The 21965-nt window shown below is 35.6% G+C and overlaps 1 protein-coding gene and 1 long non-coding RNA gene across 2 annotated transcripts in view; both read right to left on the bottom strand.

Annotated features, from left to right (window-relative positions):
• Positions 1–21965, bottom strand: part of LOC149839639 (VAMP-like protein YKT61) — a 44253-nt gene that overhangs the window by 7838 nt on the left and 14450 nt on the right. The gene's annotated exons all lie outside the window — the stretch shown is intronic.
• LOC149839640 (uncharacterized) lies at positions 1354–7875 on the bottom strand. Its single transcript, XR_016431508.1, has 2 exons — positions 7280–7875; positions 1354–1871 (listed from the first exon to the last, which is right to left on the bottom strand). It is a non-coding gene; the product is annotated as an uncharacterized LOC149839640 (long non-coding RNA).

The following is a 21965-nucleotide window of genomic DNA, read 5'->3' as shown; positions in this document are numbered from 1 at the left end:
TTGTTATTTTTAACTTTTTTTTTTAATTTCTTTGTTTTATGCTTGTTAATTAGCAAATCATTTAGCTCTTTGAACTCTTTTTGGTATATGGGATTAAAAAAAGAGAACCTTTAAATGTTTTTCAAACTTACTTAAGTATTGTCCTTTTCTTGGATATAATAGCATTCATATTTGTGCTAAATTAAAATTTTATTAAATATTTTTATAAGGTTTATAGTATTTATTTGATTTTGTGAAACAATATTTATACATGCATGAGAACTCTATAGTACTTAGAGATTTTAATATTAAATCATGATTTTTTCATGCATGGTATATGTTTTCTTATGAAAATCATACTATTATCAGGGTTGGATTTGTAATACATACTCTTATATTGAATGTATTAGGCACTTTTGCTTGTATTTTAACATGCATTATATCTATAGGATCATATTGTGATACATGTGTTCTTTGGATATTTGTTTTTCGTCATGCATATTTTGTGCATTTTGTGAGATTAATAAAAATACTTTTTATTTATGTATGCTCTCTTGCCTTATTGGCTTGTATTTATGCCTTTAGTAACTTTGTATGTGCCCAACTTTTAATTCATTAAAATTAATATTTTAAGTATGTGCTCCTTTGCATTAATGGCCTTGTTTGTGTCCTTAGTGGCCTTGAGTGCTTCCATTGCCCTTAGGTGGTTTGCGTGTTTCTAGCCTTAGTGGCATTGTAATTATTTCACTGTTGACGATTTTCCCCTTGAACTGCCTTTCATTTGTCTTCCTTGTAAGATTATGTCTTATGAAAATTTTGTTACATATTATTGTGAGACTTATGTATGTCTTATTTGTGGCTTCCCATGAGGACATGCTTATATCTTATTTTGCATGTGATTGCACCATAATTCATTTGAGGTTTCAAACTCCCTTTGTTAGATTTGATTTGAAATTTGTTTCTTCAAATCGATTATTGTTTATAACCTCCTTTTTGGAATGTGATTTCCAAAGTTTTCTTGTGTCTTTGGTTTAGTGCATCATAATATTTTCTTTAATGCACCATATCTTTCTTTTGGCCTTTTGGGGGTGAGTTGCGTGCACCTCGTTATTTTGTCAGTTTAGATTGCCTATTTATGAGTGTAGTGTTGGCACTCGGTTTGGCCCTGACGGTTGTTTGATCTCTGATTTTGTGAGTGTGTTGTATCACTCATTTGCTTATTTGGCCATTGTTATTATGTTGGACGCTTGTCTTGATCTTTATCTGTGATATATTTGCTTGTAACCATGGTGATCCTTATGGATTAAACCATATTATATTGCAAAAATTATTGCTCTTGCGTTGATTTGAATATTGTTTTTTAAATTTTCTTGCTTATTTTTGTTTACATTAGTTTGTTTCCATTATAACATTTTTACCACTAGTTTTTCCACTCTTCCCTCTTATTTGAGTGATTTTTTATTTAGACAAGAGATCTTGTTTATCAGCTTTACAACCATGTGTGTGGTGAGTTATGTGCACCCGCTGTAGTTGATTGTGTTGTTTACAATTTTACAACCATTTGTGAGGTGATGTGTGCACCTCTTGTGATTGTAGTTGGTGTTTACTATCAGTTTAGAACATGGTTATACGTATAGTACGATGCGTATCATTACTTTTGAGTTTTGCGATACGATACACACTCTATCGCGATACGAGTGTATATCGAGGTGTATCGTACCATACACCCATGTATCATGTTGTATCATATGAAACAGTGTGTATCGTACGATACAATATCGGCACACTTAAAAAAGGCCAAAAGTTGTCCTTTTTCATTTTAGTTTCAAAAGGCTTCTTGAGGGTCGAGTTCTTTATATGTCTAGAGTTCGTTAGAAGGAAACCCATGCACCCTAGTGTAATGAAGTGCCGGATGAAGTCTCCAAGAGCAAAACAAGAGAGCACGCACATACACAAATAGCCACTAATGGGCAAAAGAACAACACAACCACTTAAAGTGGTAAGGCACCCAAAAGAAGAGGAAAAATATATATTCCACTCAAAAGGCTTCAAAGAAGCATGCATTACAATGGGGAGAAACCCCTTTATTTATAGACAAAAGAGGAGGCCTTGGAAGGGCTCCTAGAGGGACGTTGGAGCCCTTCCAACGGTCATAAATATGACCGTTGGATGCTCCAACGTCCCCCTAGGTGGGGCCCATTCCAAGGAGGAAAAGGAAAAGAATAAAGAAAAATAAAAAAGAAAGAAAAAAAAGGAAATAAAAGAAAAGGAGAAAAAATACAATATGCGATAAGAAGTAAAAAGACTGTTTTACCCCTATATGGGTCTATTTACAAAAGATATAAATATATATATATTTATATATGTAGATAGACACATAGACATATATATAATTAATATATATATGTGTATGTGTCGAGATCTATATATATAAATATATATATGTACAATATATTTTAACACCCCCCCTCAAACACACGGTGAGATCACCGAGAGTTTGCTAAGGAGAAAGAAGAAACGAGGCGATGGCAAAGCTTTGGTGAAGAAGTCCGCCAACTGGTACTCGGTTGGAACATAAGGCAATTGAATGGTGCCTCGTAGGAACTCATCACGAACATAATGGCAATCCATCTCAATGTGCTTTGTTCTTTCATGAAAGGTGTGATTGCTGGCAATGTAGATAGAGCTCTTGTTGTCGCAGCACAGCTTTGAGGGAGTTGAGAATGAGACTCCCATATCTTTAAGCAAACTTCTTAACCATACGATCTCCGTGGTGGTAGTGGCCATCGCACGATACTCTGCTTCAGTAGAAGAGAGTGAAACTTTCTGTTGCTTCTTACACCTCCAAGAGATAAGTGACTCTCCAAGAAACACACAATATCCTGTGGTAGAAATACGATCATCGGGGTTACCACCCCAATCAGAGTCAGTATAAGCAAGTAAAGTAAGAGGTGAAGAAGAGGGTAAGAATAATCCTTTTGTTATGGTGCCTTTCAGATATCTGATAATTCTCATGACAGCAGCCATGTGAATGGTGGAGGGAGCAGTCTGAAATTGACTTGCACTATGAACTGCATGAGAAATATCGGGCCTAGTGATGGATAAGTATGTGAGCGACCCAATCAATTGACGATAAGGTGTAGGATCAGCTAAAGGAGTGCCATCACTAGCTCTCATCTTGGCATTGATAATTTCTGGCGTCTCCACCTTCTTGTCATCAGTCAGTCCAGATCTGTCAATAATGTCGGAGGCAAGCTTCATCTGAGAGAGGACATACCCTTTGGGAGAGTATGCAACTTCAATTCCTAAAAAATATCTTAGATAACCAAGATCAGACATATCAAAATTTTCTTTGAGAATATTCTTAATAAGGTTAATACCTTTCTTATCATTACCTGTGATAATCATGTCATCAACATATAATAACAGAATTGTAATGTGATCATTAGAATTTTTAACAAACAAAGCAGTATCAGTATAACATGAGGAGAAACCATTATCAAGAACTACTTTGCTAAAAAGATCATACCAAGCTTTAGGTGCTTGTTTAAGACCATAGAGAGCTTTATTTAATTTTAGAATATTTCCTTTACCAATTTCAAGACCTGGCGGAGGATCCATAAGCACTTCTTCATATAAATTTCCATTTAAAAAAGCGTTTTTAACGTCAAGTTGATATATAGGCCATTGTTTAATGGAGGCTAAGGCAATTAAAGTTCTCACACTAGTCATCCTAGCTACAGGAGCAAAGGTTTCCTCATAATCAATTCCATATTCTTGGGCATAGCCTTTTGCAACCAAACGAGCCTTGTATCTCTCAAGAGATCCATCACACTTGGTTTTAACTTTATATACCCATCTACACCCAATTGCCTTTTTTCCCGATGGTTGGGGAATAATACTCCAAGTTTGAGCTTTGTTAAGAGCCTCTAATTCAACTTTCATTGCTTCAATCCAATGTGGATGATCTTTAGCTTCTTTAAAGGAAGTAGGCTCATGATATGAATGAATTAACATGAGACAAGCCCTATAATTAGGTGAGAAAGATTCATAAGATACAAATTTTTGTGGAGGTCTACTATTACGAGAAGATCTCCTAGGTGCATTAATAGGTTCTTCAAATGAGAGATCTTGAGAATATCTTTCAAAAGCAGGTTGATGTTCAATTCCTGACCGCCGGGTATATACATTCATTTCATTAAGATTCTCAACTTGAGAATCATTACCATGCTGAAGTATATCATTATGATGGGAGATGCCATCACAAGTATTATCGCAAGTACTTGCATCTGGTGTTTCAATTCTAGGAGCAAGATCAAATAGGAAGGAATAGTCAAGGTTTTCTCTAGATGTGTGAACATCAAATCCATTTTGTTCTTCAAGAAAATTTACATTTCTTGATATATAGAGTTTATTATTTCGAGTGTCATAGCATCTATAACCTTTTTGATTTTCACCATATCCAATGAATGCACATTCAATAGCTTTAGGTGATAGTTTATCTTGTCCTTGAACAAGCACAAAACATTTACATCCAAATATCCTTAATCTATTAAAATCTGGAGTAATTTTGAATAATTTTTCAAAAGGTGATACATTTTTTAAAGAAGCAGAGGGCATACGATTGATTAAATATGTTGCAGTAAGAAGAGCTTCGGCCCAAAAGTTTTTAGGAACATTTTTAGAAACAAGAAGTGTTCTTGTAGTTTCAATTAAATGTCTATGTTTTCTTTCCGCAAGACCATTTTGTTGTGGGGTTTTAGGACAAGATCGTTGATGTAAAATTCTATTTGTTTTGAAATAATTTTGAAAGTCTTTAGACATGTATTCTCCTCCAGAGTCGGATCTAAATATAGCTATATTGTTTTGAAATTGGTTTTGAATAAGAATATGAAATTCTTTAAAATTGTTAAAGACATCGGATTTATTTTTAATAATGTATACCCATGTATATCTAGTAAAGTCATCAACAAAACTAACATAGTAAGAGTAGCCTCCCTTGGACAGAACGGGTGCCGGTCCCCATACATCGGAATGCACAAGTTCAAAAGGTCTTTTTGACACAAAATTACTATGAGAATACGGAAGCGAATGAATTTTTCCAAGGATACAATCATTGCATGTAAATGTATTTGTATTACAAAATTTTTCCAAAAAAGGAAAGAGATACAATTTAGAAACACTAGGATGTCCAAGTCTTTTATGCCAAGTCTCAATATCTTTGGATTGAACATGATTACAAAATGATTTGGTTGGCAATGACAAAAAATCCATATAATAAAGATCCCCTCTTCTATGGCCTTGCCCAATCCGCTTCCCGGACCGGAGATCCTGCACATAGCAATGGGTAGGTGAAAAAGTGACATTACATTCAAAATCGGTAATTTGGGAAACGGAAAATAGATTTAAATTAAGTTTTGGAATAATTCGAATTTTGGGAACGAAAAATTCTTTGTTTTCATTATAAATTTTCTCAAGATTCCCAATGCCTTCAACATCCAAGGATGTTCCATCGGCAGTGGAGACAAAAGATTTAAGTTTGTTGAGACTTGTTTTTGATAAGAGTGATGCATTCGGAGTCATATGAAAGGAGGCACCCGAATCAAGAATCCAAGAGGTCATACCTGGGAAGGAGGAGATAGCGGCGCCGGAAGTGGATGGTGTAGAAGAAAACTGAGAGGAGCTCATCTTCATGAATTGTTGAAGCGTTTCGGTAAGATGAGCAAGAGACTCTTTTATGTCACCATCTTTCTTTGAGTCTTCATTTGGAGGAACTTCACCAACGGAGGCCACCTTCTTTTTAAATCTTGGGCAATCCGGACGAATGTGGCCCGGTTCATTACAATTATGGCAAATGATTTTCCTTCCTCCACCACTATTATTTTTGAAGAAATGAGGAGGTTTATATGGCCTTACATTGTTGCCGGGTCTAGATACGGCATGAACTTCATCAACATCTCGTTTTAATGCCAAACGAGTCTCTTCTTGACATAAGTCGGCCAAAATATCACTTAGAGGAGTAGAGGCCCTATGGAGAAGGGATCCTCTAAGTTGCTCAAATTCGGGGCGAAGCCCATGAATAAATTGGAAAAATCTTTCTTTTTCCATTTGCTCTTGCCTCATAGCAATAGCACTACCCTCCCATTGAGGTTCGAGAAGGACAAGTTCATCCCATAAAGAGGATAGGGCACTATAGTAGTCCCTAATACTCATATCACCTTGTTTAGTAGCTCTTACCTTTTCTTGTAGGAAGAAATGCCTAGCAAGGTCTCTTTAAGTGTACATGCCTTTCATAAAGAACCAAGCTTCATTAGCTTTCTTGAATTTGGCGAGATTTGCACAAATCTTTAATTCAACATTGTTCATGAACCATGCTAAAATTTTAGCATGCTCACTTTCCCAATCTTCTAATTTAGAAGAGTAATCAAAAATAGCCTTCTCTTTTTCCTCTTCGTTCAAAGCTTTTTCCTCATTACCTTCAAACTTAGTCAACTTCAATTGTGGTTCCGGAATGGTTCCACATACATAACCCCAAAGTTTTTTACCTTTGAGATTGTTTTCCATGGCGGCCGCCCACATGCGATAATTGGTCCCATCCAATTTGAATGAGAGGTCGATTTTTGCATCCTTGTTGGCCATTTGTAGAAGAGGAATATAAATGCACTAAAGAGAAGGATATTTACTTGACAAAAGAAGATCCGATGAAGCTTTATCAACCAAGGCTCTGATACCATGTAATGAAGTGCCGGATGAAGTCTCCAAGAGCAAAACAAGAGAGCACGCACATACACAAATAGCCACTAATGGGCAAAAGAACAACACAACCACTTAAAGTGGTAAGGCACCCAAAAGAAGAGGAAAAATATATATTCCACTCAAAAGGCTTCAAAGAAGCATGCATTACAATGGGGAGAAACCCCTTTATTTATAGACAAAAGAGGAGGCCTTGGAAGGGCTCCTAGAGGGACGTTGGAGCCCTTCCAACAGTCATAAATATGACCGTTGGATGCTCCAACGTCCCCTTAGGTGGGGCCCATTCCAAGGAGGAAAAGGAAAAGAATAAAGAAAAATAAAAAAGAAAGAAAAAAAAGGAAATAAAAGAAAAGGAGAAAAAATACAATATGCGATAAGAAGTAAAAAGACTGTTTTACCCCTATATGGGTCTATTTACAAAAGATATAAATATATATATATTTATATATGTAGATAGACACATAGACATATATATAATTAATATATATATGTGTATGTGTCGAGATCTATATATATAAATATATATATGTACAATATATTTTAACACCTAGATTCTGTGAGATCGATTTGAGGGTGGGGGGCTGATTCGTGCGCAAGGGAGAGGGATTTTGCGATTTTATCAAGAGTGCATTTCCACCATTTTTCACTCAAGGAAGTGGGTTAAGGTACAAAATCCCTAATATTTGCTTCTTATTGAGTGTTTTTGGGGAAATGTGTATCTGGTGCTTATTCTTTGCTTCTTATTGAGTTTTTTAATTGGTTATATTTTATTTTAGATCCTTCAATGTCGTCTTCAGACTCTTCACGTTCATGTCATAGAGATGATCTTGCATGGTAATACAAAAGAGGCATTAATGATGTACCACGACTAAGGTCACTATTGAATTTGAGATGTATGTTTTATGATGCTATTATTAGAGGTGAACTGCATAGATTTAAGCAACATATTGCAGGTTAAGATCAAAATGTACGTCCATGTTATTCTCCATTTATTCCTGTCACTTTCGTGCCGATGTTATTGCTAAACTAGAAGAAATTTGAAGAGGAATTTTGCAAAAAATGCAAAGATGAATGGCTTCCAATCATTGTTCCAGATTCTGAAGATGATGATGACGACCCAATTGCCAAAAAAATGGCTGAAGATAAAGAGATCATCACGCTTTATTTGGATGCAACACTGAGGAAATATTGTCCTAATGTTTGGCAAATAGGCGCTTGAAGATAGTTTAGTTTTAGGATCTTTATAGTTTAGAACTTTAGAGATAAAGATTGGCATGTAAGATGTTGGTTAAATGTAATATTTTTAGTTATCATGAACTCTTAGCAGTTTAGTAATGACTTATGACATTTTAGTATGACTTGGATGTGAATTTAATATTGTTAGTTAAAGCTTTAATTGTGTTTAAAATTTAAATTATGTAGTTGCATTTTATTTACATTGTCAGTTATCAGTTGCATGGTTTGTTATTAATTTAAATTTTAAACTATGTAATTGCCTTCATATGTAATTTTATGGTTGTATTTTGTGCAATTTATCATTGTTTTATGTTATATGACTTTTTTATAAATTTTTTCTAATTTTCTGATTTTTCAAGATTTTTTTGAAAATTTTTATTAAAAAATTACGATACATTTACAATATGATACAACAACACAAACAAGTGCCTCTTATGGGCAAGAACAACTTACACAAATAGAGATAACTTATGGGTTAAGATATAATCATAAACACAATGCCACTTATGGGCAAGAGAAACAACATAAAAATATAATGATCTTATTAAGAGAATGCTTGAGAACAAGCTAAAAATACAAGAGGGGGTTCACCCCCATTTATACACAAAAGAAGGCATTTAGATCCGCAAAAATTAAAAATTTATATCAATGTAGAAATCAGACTCCACACTCCAACAAAGATGACATAAGATGATCCGGCATGGCAATGGGGCACTCAAGCAATGAGTGAAAAGCGATTGAAAATCAAGTGCAACTATTGCCATAATATTTTTGTTTATGTAATATGAAAATATAAGTCTTGTGGCATGTTCTTAATTGCAAGATATTAAATATTTTGCATTGTTCTTGTGAGATAGTTGATATTTGATGATGTCTTATACAGCTCATTGAGACATAAATGCTTCATATGTGATTTTATGGTTGTATTGTGTGCAATTCATCATTCTTTCATGTGATATGATTTTTTTAGAATTTTTACTAATTTTTCTTGATTTTTTTGGATTTAAAAAATTTTATTAAAAATGTACAATACGATACGTGTTACTTTGGGACCCAGAACACAAATTCGCGTGTTCCGATGTGTACGTAGGAATATCTTGGGACCCATGATAATTCATATGCCAATGTTGCCTACGATGACTTTATAATAAAATAACATATAAAAAAGGTAGATATGCTTTTGACTGAAATGTCCTCCCGTAAGATAGATATGCGTTGGACGAAAATATCCTCCCACTCCCCGTAAATAGATTTGCACGTTCCGCCTATGTTTTTAGCTTGTGTTACAACACATGGCCGCCTTCTCGTTCCTGCCTTGTATTAGATAGAAAACTTTTTCGGGTTCGTTCCTGCATTGTGTTAGAAAACTTTTTCGGGTTTGTTCCTACCTCGTGGAGATAACTATAAATTGAACGACTGGTTCGATCATTGGTGGGCGTCATAGGGGGATTTGTCGGCCATCTCTTTTTACAGTCTTCTCTTCTTCGTTTTCGTTAGGCAATATGGAAAAAATCAATGACGCACAAACATTCCAACAAGTGCCATTAAAGCGTGGTGAGTATCTTTCCATGTCATCATGCTATTGTTGAAGAACGTATGTCGTCGTGAGTGTCATTAAGGCGTTTTGTTATTGCAGGTAGATTTTATCGTTTCGACGGTTGGAAACTTGAAAATATTTATAAGGCGGTGGGATATTATGACAAGAATGCTTGGTTACAGATACGAGCAAGAGCCTCTACTCCATCCGGTATCATCCATTCACTCAGTATATGCAATGTAACGCAAATTGCGCTTGTAGTAACATATATATCGATTTGTGAGATATTATTTTGTTTGTTAATATCGATTTGTAATATATTATGCTGAATTGTTGTATATCGATTTGTAAGATATTATGTATTTTCTAGTGTCGATTTGTGAGATATTGTTTTGTTTGTTAATATCAATTTGTAATATATTATGCTGAATTGTCGTATATCGATTTGTAAGATATTATGTATTTTCTAGTGTCGATTTGTGAGATATTGTTTTATTTGTTAATATCGATTTGTAATATATTATGTTGAATTGTCGTATATCGATTTGTAAGACATTTTGTGTTTTCTAGTGTCGATTTGTGAGATATTGTTTTGTTAGTTAATATCGATTTGTAATATATTATGCTGAATTGTCGTATATCGATTTGTAAGATGTTATGTGTTTTCTAGTGTCAATTTGTGAGATATTGTTTTGTTTGTTAATATCGATTTGTAATATATTATGCTGAATTGCCGCATATCGATTTGTAAGATATTATGTTGAATTGCCGTATACCGATTTGTAATATATTATGCTGAATTGTCGTATATCGATTTGTAAGATATTATGTGTTTTCTAGTGTCGATTTGTGAGATATGTTTTTTTTGTTATTATCGATTTGTAAGCTATTATGTTGTTGCTTTGATACTGTGATTCATTCAATCGTTTCTTTGACTTGCTTAACTAATCGATAGCCATTGTTATATGCATCTTGAATAAATCGCAGTAAACGTATATTTTGCTCATGACAGTGTTGAACATATCAACTAGTTGCAGTGAAAATGATGTATCTTAATCATTGGAAAGTCATGGAGCAATGGACATCTGTACTATCGACGCACCTGAGGAAGTGAATCACAGTATTGTGCACTAATGATGCACATGATAAGAAGGGTGCAAACATTGGATTCACTCTTGACTTGAATATTCCAGCAGACGAAATGCAATTCAATAATGAGGTAGACGATCATGACAATGCACTTGACAAAGGTGCAAGCACCTCAAGTCTACATGATAATACACTTGACTCTGTTCCCGTAGAGGGAATGCAATTTAATAATGAGGAAGCTGCATACAAATTTTATAATGATTATGCCTTACAACTTGGCTTCAGTGTTAAAAGGTATTCTTGGGCAAAAAATGCACAGGATGTCATGGTGAGAAAGACATATGTTTGTTCTAAGCAAGGTTGGAAGAAGTCAAGTGAAAATCCAACAAGGAGCAAGCCAGATTCAAGATGTGGCTGTCCAGTGAGAATGATGTTAAGAAGACTTCCGAATGAAAAATATGTAGTTTAATCAATGATCATAACCATGAATTAGCCGCTTCATTTATGACTCCTATATGTGTGCGTGCACATAGATGGTGGTCGCGAGAATATACCATTCACACCTATGGATCTAAGAAACCACTTGAGAAGGAAGATGTCAGACAACATGAAGAATGAAGGAATATGTTCTTTGGTTGATTACTTACAGAAGCATTCAAGCAATGACCCTGGTTTCTTTAGTGAAATGCAACTGGATGAAGATGGATATGCTCTGAATATGTTTTGGGCAGATTCAAAGTCTAAGAGTAGATTATGAATGCTTCAATGATGTGCTTGTTTTTTATACGACAGTGAAGATTAATACGGAACAATGACCATTTGCGCAGTTTGTCGGATAGAACTATCACTCACGGAGTTGCATATTAGGCGAAGCTTTTTTGTATGACCAGACCAAGGAAACCTTTGAGTGGCTGTTCAGAGTATTTACACAGGCAATGAATGTGAAGCACCCTAGAGCTGTACTTACAGATGATGATCGTGCAATTGCGGTTGCAGTGTCTCATGTATGGCCATATGCATATCATCGTCTATGTTTGTGTCATATCTTTCAAAATGCAGCAAAGAACATAGGACACATTTTTAATCAGAAGACGGGGTTTGATAAAAAGTTTAGAAAGTGTGTACTTGAGAGCATAGGCGAGGTCACCTTTATGTCTGATTGAGAGCAAATGATTCAGATGTACAACCTTGAAGACTATGTATGGTTACAACATTTATATGCACACAAAGAGAAGTGAGCATTGACATATGGAAGACAATACTTTTGTGTAGGTAAGATAAACACACAAAGAGCTGAATCTATGCATGCCACACTAAAAAAAACCTATATTCATGTTTAACAATGTTTCGCTTCATTGAACAATATGAATTATTTGTAGACGGTCTTAGACAGAATGAACTTGAACAAGATGTGAAATGCTTCAACACCCGTCCTATAACTTTGGGCATAAAAATATTGACGCGACTTGCAGATCTGTATACACTAACTGTATTTGAATGGACTAAAGAAGTTATACAGGTCATGAATTGCAACATAGAAGGACGTATGCAATATGGGAATATGCACAAATACCATGTTGTATGGGAAGGCGAAGAGCATCCAAAAATAAAAGTACATGTTACGTACAATGTTGAAAACGAAACAGTTTAATGTACGTGCAAAATGTTTGAATTCAAAGGTATTTTATGTCGTCATTCATTAAAGGCACTTAATCAAAAGAAGATACAAGAAATATCTGAGTCATATATAATGCAAAGATAGACGAGACAAGCAAAGATTGAATTGCTGGATACAAATAATGTCAGCCCATCTAGTGTTGATTAGAAGTGTCACATAGCCTCCCGTTACCAACAACTATGTAGGTCACTTATGCATATTGTAGATTTGGCATCGATTTTAAATTCAATTCAATATCCCAGATCGTATTTCAAAGTTCAATTTAAACTTTAGAATTTCCAGATTCATCTCCTGATTTCAAAATTCAAGTTTAAAATCAAGTTTATTCTTTATTTTTCAAAATCTCCAAAGTTCTATCTAAAGATTGAGTCTTGATTCTCAATTCAATTCATTTATCCAAAATCAAGGTTTTGATATTGATTCTGAATCTCAAAATTTGATTTTTCCGAAATTTAAGCCCACTTTCAAATTCAATATGGATTTCCAAAATCCAGATCCATCTTCAAAGTCTCATTTGGATTTTCGAAATCCAATTCCATCTTGGATTCTAGATTTAGAACCTAATTCCACCTTGGATTCAGATTTTCAAATCCAATCTCATCTTGGATTCCAGATTGCAAGATCCAATTCCATCTTGGATTCCAGATTTCGGATCCAAGTCCATCTAGGATTCCAGATTTCAAATCCAATTCCATCTAGGATTCCAGATTTCAAATCCCATTGCATCTAGGACTCTAGACTTCAAATTCAATTCCATATCAGATTCCAGATTTAAAACCCAATTCTATCTTGGATTCCAGATTTCAAAATTCAATTTCATCTAGGATTCCAGATTTCAAATTCGATTCCATCTTGGATTCAGATTTTCAAATCCAATCTCATTTCCCAATTTGATTTCTAATTCCAAACCCAATTACACTTCCTAATCTCACATTGATTTTCAAATCTGGATTCCAATTACAACTCTATTTTAAAATTCACTTCTCCAAGTCTAAATTCAATTTCCAAAATCAAAAATTCCTATTTTGAGTTCTGAATTCAAAAGTCAAAACCAAAGATCCCTTTTCAAAATCAATTCTTGAAAATCGATCCAAATTCAAAGTTCATCTTGACTTTGAAATTTCATTCTTACTTCAAAAATTCTAAATTCCAATTCTCCTTTTCTCTTCATCCAAGATTTATTTACCAAACTCTGATTATTCCAAGACTTAGAATTTCAAAGTCTCTTCTTCCAAATCCATTGTTCAAGTTCTGAGTTAGATTCAAAATCTAACTTTACCCTTTGAATCATTTCTTCAAGTATCTTCAAATGTATTTCAAAATCACTTAAAAAAATCAAAGTTCTAAAATCTCCTTTTCACAAGCATACATCTTTGCATTTGCATTACACAAGCATGATTCTTTGTGCATCTAGACCTAGAATAAATTCTTAGACAATATTTAGGCAAAGCAAAAGGTATAAAATTCGATCCTTAGTTCGATTACCCATGGTAAAGGCGCCAGGAACGGTCGAACCTCGTACCGACGAGCGAATCCCGTCTCTTCATTTTCCCGCAAATTTTCAAAAACGGAAGCGAGTAATTTCAAAATATTTTCAAAATTAAGGTCAAGTGAGACCTTTGCAAAAGAGTTGCTCTCTCTTCTTTCTTTTATTTTCTCTCTTATTTTCTATCTTTTATTCCCCTTTAAAAAGGGAATAGAGGCTAGAAAGGCAAAGATAAGGAAAATAAGGAACGAGAGAAAAAATTTTGCAGTGATCACAGGAATGGCGACCGAGATGGGACATTTTTTAGAAAAATGCCTCGTGAGATGAAGCTCAAGTATGATCCTTTCTTGGATGGATACGAAGAGCATGAAGTCCTTGATGGAAAAACCATGATGGGACTGGGAGAACTACTTCGTCGAAATGAGAAACCTCGTCGGAACGAGGCTCAGGTTTAACCCAAACCTGAACGAAAGATACCTCGTGGAGCGAGGTTCAGGCTTAACCCTTAACCTGAAAGGGACGATACCTCGAGGAGCGAGGTTCAGGCTTAACCCTTAACCTAAAAGGGACGACCATACGGAATCCTCGAAGGAAAAAACCATGATGGGACCTTCGGAGTTTGGACGAACAAATCCGAGAGGGGTTTGCGAAAGGAAGAAAGGGGGTTCCCTAAAGCTTGGAAAATGGATGATCTTGGACGCCTCATTGCTGAGACTAAATCATCTTTTAAAACAGATGATCTTTTGCAAAAAGTTCAGGTTTAACCCTTATCCTGAGCGGGTGTGAAAGGAAAGTGAGATGAATAGGGCAATTCTTTTGAAGAAGGATAAGGTGACAATTTATCAGTGTGAACAAATGAATAAGGCAACATGAGTCAATTCTTTCGACAATGCGAAAGATAAAGTAAAGAGACATGAGGCAATTCTTCCGACAAATGCGAAAGATGAACAAGGCGATCCTTTTGACAGGAGCAAGGCAACTCTTTCGACAATGCGAAAGACGAGTAAGACGATCCTTTTGACAGGAGTAAGTAAACTCTTTCGACAACGCGAAAGATGAGTAAGGCGATCATTTCGACAAGAGCAAAGCAATTCTTTCAACAACGCGAAAGATGAGTAAGGCGATCCTTTCGACAGGAGCAAGGCAATCCTTTCGACAACGCGAAAGATGAGTAAGGCGATCATTTCGACAACGCGAAAGATGAGTAAGGCGATCATTTCGACAGGAGCAAGGCAATCCTTTCGACAACATGAAAGATGAGTAAGGCGATCCTTTCGACAGGAGCAAGGCAATTCTTTCGACAATGCGAAAGATGAGTAAGGCGATCATTTCGACAAGAGCAAGACAATTCTTTCGACAACGCGAAAGATGAGTAAGGCGATCCTTTCGACAGGAGCAAGGCAATTCTTTCGACAACGCGAAAGATGAATAAGGCAATCCTTTTTTAAAGGAGAAGGGCAAATCTTTCGGCGATGCGAAAGATGAATAAGGCAATCCTTTTTGAAAAGAGAAGGGCAAATCTTTCGGCGATGCGAAAGATGAATAAGACAATCCTTTTAGAAAGGAGAAAGGCAAATCTTTCGGCAATGCGAAAGATGAATAAGGCAATCCTTTTTTAAAGGAGAATGACAAATCTTTCTATCAAAGCGAAAGATGAATAAGGCAATCCTTTTTTTTAAGGAGAAGGGAAAATCTTTCGGCAATGCGAAAGATGAATAAGGCAATCCTTTTTTTTGAAAGGAGAAGGGCAAATCTTTCGGCAATGCGAAAGATGAATAAGGCAATCCTTTTGAAAGGAGAAAGGCAAATCTTTCGATCGAAGTGAAAGATGAATAAGGCAACTCTATGAAAGAGGAGAAGGCAACTCTTTCGACTATGCGAAAGAAGGAAAAGGCAACACCAAGATGTATCAAAACGTACATCAAGTTTTTATTTCTCATCAGGAAAACTGAAAAATATTGCCAAAATGATAAAAAATTGTAGTTGATTCAAGGTAATTGAAGGCAGACACATTTGAAAGATGTTTCCTCTTCTACCTAGAGTATTACCTCCAATTGGGTTGACTCTGTAGAATCAAGAATCAAGGTCGAATTATTGTTGTTGGGTTTCTTCAAGGAAATATTCTTAGTTTCATAAAAGCAATTGAGTGAAAAGATATTGATAGAAGAATTTACATAAATAAAGAAGATTCTTGGCAGTTTGATATCTGAGCTTTGCCCCTGATGATCTTTTTGACACTCTTTTTAAGATATTGAGCTTTCTCAGGTTTTTTTTTTGGAAGAAGTTTATTACATCATCCTTCATTTTGGAGATGTCCTGACTTTTCTTTTTTCGGAAAGTGTACGCCACAAACTCCTTCATCTTGGAGATGCTCTGATCCTTCTTTTTCTTAAGAATTATACTGATGATATTGTTTCTTGGGTTGAGAATCTTTTGATGATAGCAGAAATCAAATATCCTTTAGGGTTTGTCGGGAGGTTCATCGCATTCGCCTTCATCTTGACGGCGATCTGAACTTTCCCTGGAAGGATCCGTCACAAACTCCTTCATCTCGAAGATGATCAAAATCTTCTTTGACGCCGGGGGTCTAAACTCATCCACCAGCCTTCAACTCGACGATGATTGAGAGATCTCTTTTGCAGATATTTGATTGCAACTTAAATGGCTGAGGAGATATGGATTGAGTGAATTCTTTTTATCGCTCAGGATATTTTCACTGCCTTACTGCCAGAAGAATGGTCTTTAAGAATGTGCCATAGCTATGATCAATATCAGTTCACTTATGGCTTTTCAACATCATTGAATTTTCCTCCATATCGAAGATTTTTCTTCATCCTCTTCGTTGACCAATAGAAAATCTGAATTTTGAGTCTTTTTTCACAAAAGCTTCACCCTTTTGGAAAGAATACTAAAAGAGATTTGAGGTAATTATTTATGCAATAAAAGCTTGAGATCAACAATTATTTTTTTATAGCAATTTAGCAAAATATTCTTGAAATCCTTGATGACGGAAATTGCTTAACATCGAGTTTAACACATCAGTGGGATTCTGGAGGAAAGTCTAATACGAAGCTGAACTCTGAAGGTAAATCCAATACGAAATTGAAATTTTGAAGGTAAGTTCTGGCACAATACTGGATTTTGAAGGTAAGCCCAACTCAAAAGTTGGTTTTCGAAAGAACATCCAAATCAGAACTCGAATTCTGTAAGGAAAGCTGGAAAATTCGAGTCGAAACTCGATCCTTCAAAGGAAAACTAGAAAGTTTGGTTTTTAAGGAGAGAAAATTCGGGTCGAAACCTAAATCTTCAAAGAAAAACTAGACCAACTCGGATTTTTGAAGGAAAGAAAATTCGAGTCAAAACTCAAATCTTCAAAGGAAAGCTGAAAAGTTTGAGTCGGAGCTCGAATCTTAAAGGGAAACTGGAAAGTTCAAATTTTGAAGGAAAGAAAACTCGAGTTAAAACTCAAATCTTCAAAGGAAAGCTGGAAAGTTCGAGTCAGGGCTCGAATCTTAAAGAGAAATTGGAAAGTTCGAGTCAAAACTCGAATCTCAAAAGGAAAAATTGGAAGTTCGAGTCGAAACTCGAATCTCAAAGGAGAATCGGAAGCTCAAGTCAGAACTCGAATCTCAAAGGAGAGTTGGAAGTTCGAGTCGAAACTCGAATCTTAAAGGAGAATTGGAAGTTCGAGTCAAAACTCGAATCTTAAAGGATAATTGGAAGTTCGAGTCGAGCTCGAATCTCAGAGAAGAGTTGGAAGTTCGAGTCGAAACTCGAATCTTAAAGGAGAATTGGAAGTTTGAGTCGAAACTCGAATCTCAAAGGAAAATTGGAAGTTCGAGTCCAGCTCAAATCTCAAAGGAGAGTTAGAAGTTCGAGTCGAAACTCGAATCTCAAAGGAAAATTGGAAGTTCGAGTCAAAACTCGAATCTCAAAGAAAAAATGGAAGTTCGAGTCGAGCTCGAATCTCAAAGGAGAGTTGAAAATTCGAGTCAAAACTCGAATCTCAAAGGAAAATCTTTAATCAGAAGATTGAATTTTGAAAAACTTTATATTGAGGAGCAAAGTTTTGATAGGATGTAAATCTATCTGGAAGCCTATATATTATAGTAGATTTCCTAAGAGTGTTTAGTTCTATGCTAGAATATTGTTCTAAGGCATTTGGATGTTGATCACGAGTTCTTCATTCATATTAGATAACTAGAGGTTCACCATTAATGTCATTGGATTCACCATATTGGATGTTACATTGAGGTTCATCATTAACATCATTGTTGTTTAGTATATCACCATTACATTTAGGAAGTAATTCAAGAAAAGAGAGAAAAGAGTAATCATTATTTTCTTTAATAGGCACATTTAAATCAAATAAACTTTCTTTAATGTAAAATGTCATAATTCTCTAAATAATTTTTAAAATCTTTTGACATATACTCTCCCCCTGAATCAGACTCAAAAATAGAAATATTGGTTTTAAGGAGATTTTGTGAAAATTTTTGAAAGTTTCAAAAACTTCATATTTGTGCTTAAGAAAATAAAATCTAAGTGAAACGAGAATAATCATCCACAAATATCACATAATAAGTAATTCCTCTCTTAGAGGCAATACGAGCAGGACCCCAAACATCTGAGTGTATTAATTCAAGTGGTTTGGAGGCAACAAAAGTTCTCTCTTGATAAGAAATGACTTTCATTTTCTAAAAAAACAGTCAGTAGATTGGATTTTTTCATTATAAATTTTTCTCAAATGAGATAGATTGGATAATTTAGAAATGTTAGGATGACTTAGTCTTTGATGCCACAAAAAAACATCCAATTTTTGTACATCGAACCAAAGAGAATCTTTGAGAATGATCAATTGATCCATGTAGTAGATATTTGCTTCTCTATGTCCTTACCTAATCTGCTTGCCAGACCGAAGATCTTGTATTAAACAACGGTCAGATGTAAAGGAGACCTTACAACCATGGTCGATTATTTAGGAAACTGAAAGAAGATTTATGTTAAGTTCAAAACATTTCTTATTTTTAGAATAGAAAATTTTGAAGAATTTAAAAAAAATTCAATTCCTTTAATTTCAAGAGAGGATCCATCAGAGGTAAAAACATTAGATCTACTTGAAACACAATTGAAGAACATAGTACTATTAGGGGTCATATGAAATGAGGCACCGAAATCTAGGAGCCAATAAATCTTACCGAGAGGTAAGAAAGATGAGACTGTGGCACCAGTTAAGAAGGATGAGCCTTTGAAGAGCATTTATAGAGCTTTCGTAAGCCGAGACAAGGACATGCCTTGGTAACCGGAGCTGGAGGCTTCCTTGTTTTCTTGAGGAGCTTCTATAGTAGCTACTCTTTTCTCATCCTCTCTGAATTCAGGGTAAAAAGGTTTGATGTGTCCATGTTCTCCACAGTTATGTCAAGTAATTTTTTATTTTCCATTATTTATCCTATCATATATCCTATTATTATTCTTTGGCCTCCAAGAATTATTCTTGTAGAAGTAAGGAGGCTTATAGGGGATGAGTATTGGCACCGGGTCTAGACACTGCCAATACATTGTCCTTAGACTCCCTAGATTCGATCATAGATTTTAGCCTTATTTCTTTCCATGCAAATTTTGGCTAAAAACTCATGGAAAGAAGGAAGATCCTCTTGATTTTTGTTCGGGTGGATGATAGAAACTTAAATATGTTCAAATTTGAGCCTAAGCCCTCTCATAAATTGAAAAAATTGCTCACCAAGGATTTGATTTTTCCTACGACGAGCATCATTAAGGGTATCCCAAATAGGCTCCATTTTAGCCATTTGATTCCAAAGTCCTTTGAGGGTACCATAGTATTCTCTAACACTTATTTCTCCTTGTTTGCAATTGTGAACCTTATCTTGCAATTCTCATTTATGGGTACCATCATGTTGGGTGTAGGTTTGTTTGATATAAACCAATGCTTAATCGACCCTCTCAAATGCCAATATATTTTCACAAGGGTCTTCACACATACTCCCCATAAATAGGGATAAACCTTGGCATGACCAATATATCATGCTTTAATAGCCTTTCTGTAGTCTAAAAGAGTCTTTTCTCTCTCTTTATCTTTAAGAGGCTCTTCTTTGATAATTCCATCTTTCCCACAAATATATTTTGTGAGAATAGGTCGAGGTTACGATATGGAGCCATCAACATAGTCCCACAAATCCTTGCCAACCAAAATTATTGTCATGGAAGTAGTCTACATATTATAATTTTTTCCATCAAATTTGACGAGAACAATCGTAACTACTTTTTCGGCCATCGTACCAAGAAAAGAAAGAGTAGGAGAAGAGAAAAAATATAGAGAAAAGAAGACAAGAAGATTGCAAGAAATGTATTGAAGAAGTTTGATGGCGTGTTTCATGATGCGATGAATCAACGAACCAATGCTCCACCAATCTCACTATCCTCCTCTTAATCCTCACGTACAAGTTACTGTTAGATTTCACTAGGATCTGTCACACGTGAAAAGAGAGATGAAAGAGAAAGGAGGAGTTGCGGCTGTCACAATTTTCAATCATGAAATCGTGACCTAAAACATGTATATATATCCTTCGTTTACAGTATGGGTTGGGTCTGATATATTATCCAGACCCGGAATACAAAATAACAAATACAAGTAAAGAATACACAAACAAATAGACTTTTTCACCCCTCTCAAGTTGATCATGGTTTTGAACCATGAACAACTTGCCTTTAAGTGTCCAAAATGATCCTTGGTCAAGCCTTTTGTGAATATGTCTGCAACTTGTTTTTCAGTGTTAACAAATTCAGGCTCGATCTCCTTTTCTTCAACCTTTTGTCTCACAAAATGTTGACTTGGCACGACTGTGATGAACCAGATTGAATGACATGTTGAGAGCACTTTGATTGTCGCACAGCAAGATAGATCGAGATATCACCATGGATCTGTACTCAGCCTCAGTACTTGATCTAGCAATGACCTTTTGTTTTCTACTGCTCCAGGATACTAAGTTTTTTTCAATAAAAAAACAATATCCTGATATAGACCTTCGTTCATTTGGATCCCCTGCCCAGTCTGCATCACAATATACAGTAATCTCGTGCATGTCCTTGCACAGATGGTTTTGGAGAGTATATCAATCCATCCCCAACTGTGCCTTTCAGATATTTGAATATCCTTTTAACAACCTTCATATGCCCAGTACGCGGTTCATGAATGAACTAGGACACCTGATTGACTGAATAAACAATATTAGGTCGAGTGAATGTGAGATACTGTAACATCCCTATTAGGCTGTGGTACCTGGTGGGATCCTCACACAAGTCTCCATCATGGGCACTCAGTTTTTGGTGAAGAATACTTGGAGTCCCCAGAGGTTTACAATCCTTCATACCTGCTTTGGTTAGAACGTCCATCGTATACTTGTGTTGGGTGAGAGTCAACCCATCAGCTCGGCTATCAACTTCAACTCCAAGAAAATAACGCAGGGCTCCAAGGTCTTTCATTTTGAATCTCTGACTCAGTAGTTTCTTTACTTCTTTGATATGATCTTCAGAGTTTCCTGTGATGACAATGTCGTCAACATAAATTAGCAATAAGGTGATCACATTTTGCCCTCTAAAGATGAACAATGAGTGATCTGGTAAGGAGTGAGCAAAGTCATGCTTCTAAATCTCAAGAGAGAAGTTGTCAAACAAAGAGAGAGATGCTTGCTTTAGACCATAGATAGCCCTTTTTAGTTTGCATACATTTGTCTTACAAACTTCCTCAGTATCCAGGTGGTTGTTCCATGTAAACTTCCTCCTTAAAATCTCCACGCAAAAATGCATTCTTAACATCAAGCAGACCCAATGTCCATCCATGTTCAACAACTAAGGAAAGAATGATTTGAATCATTCCCATTCTCACCACTGGACTAAAGGTCTCATCATAGTCTTATCCTGCTTCTTGTGTGAAACCCTTTGCTATGAGTCTTGCCTTGTATCGTTCAATGGTCCTATCTGGTTTATATTTTATTTTGTAGACCCATTTGCATCCTACCACATTTCTGTCAGGCGGTCTGGGAACAAATTCTCAGGTTCCACATTCATGCAAGGCTTGCATTTCATCATTCATGGCTTCTACCCATTTCTTAGAAGTGGCTGTTTGGTAGTACATAATAGGTTCATCCTCCTTGTTGAGAGCAGTAAAAAAGAGTTGAAAATCCATGGAG

The sequence above is a fragment of the Nuphar pumila genome, chromosome 4 (assembly GCF_984573655.1).
Source record: "Nuphar pumila chromosome 4, dmNupPumi1.hap1.1, whole genome shotgun sequence".
Taxonomy (NCBI): Eukaryota; Viridiplantae; Streptophyta; class Magnoliopsida; order Nymphaeales; family Nymphaeaceae; genus Nuphar; species Nuphar pumila.
The sequence above is the reverse complement of the archived record's forward strand: the minus strand, read 5'-3'. Positions and strand labels throughout refer to the sequence as shown.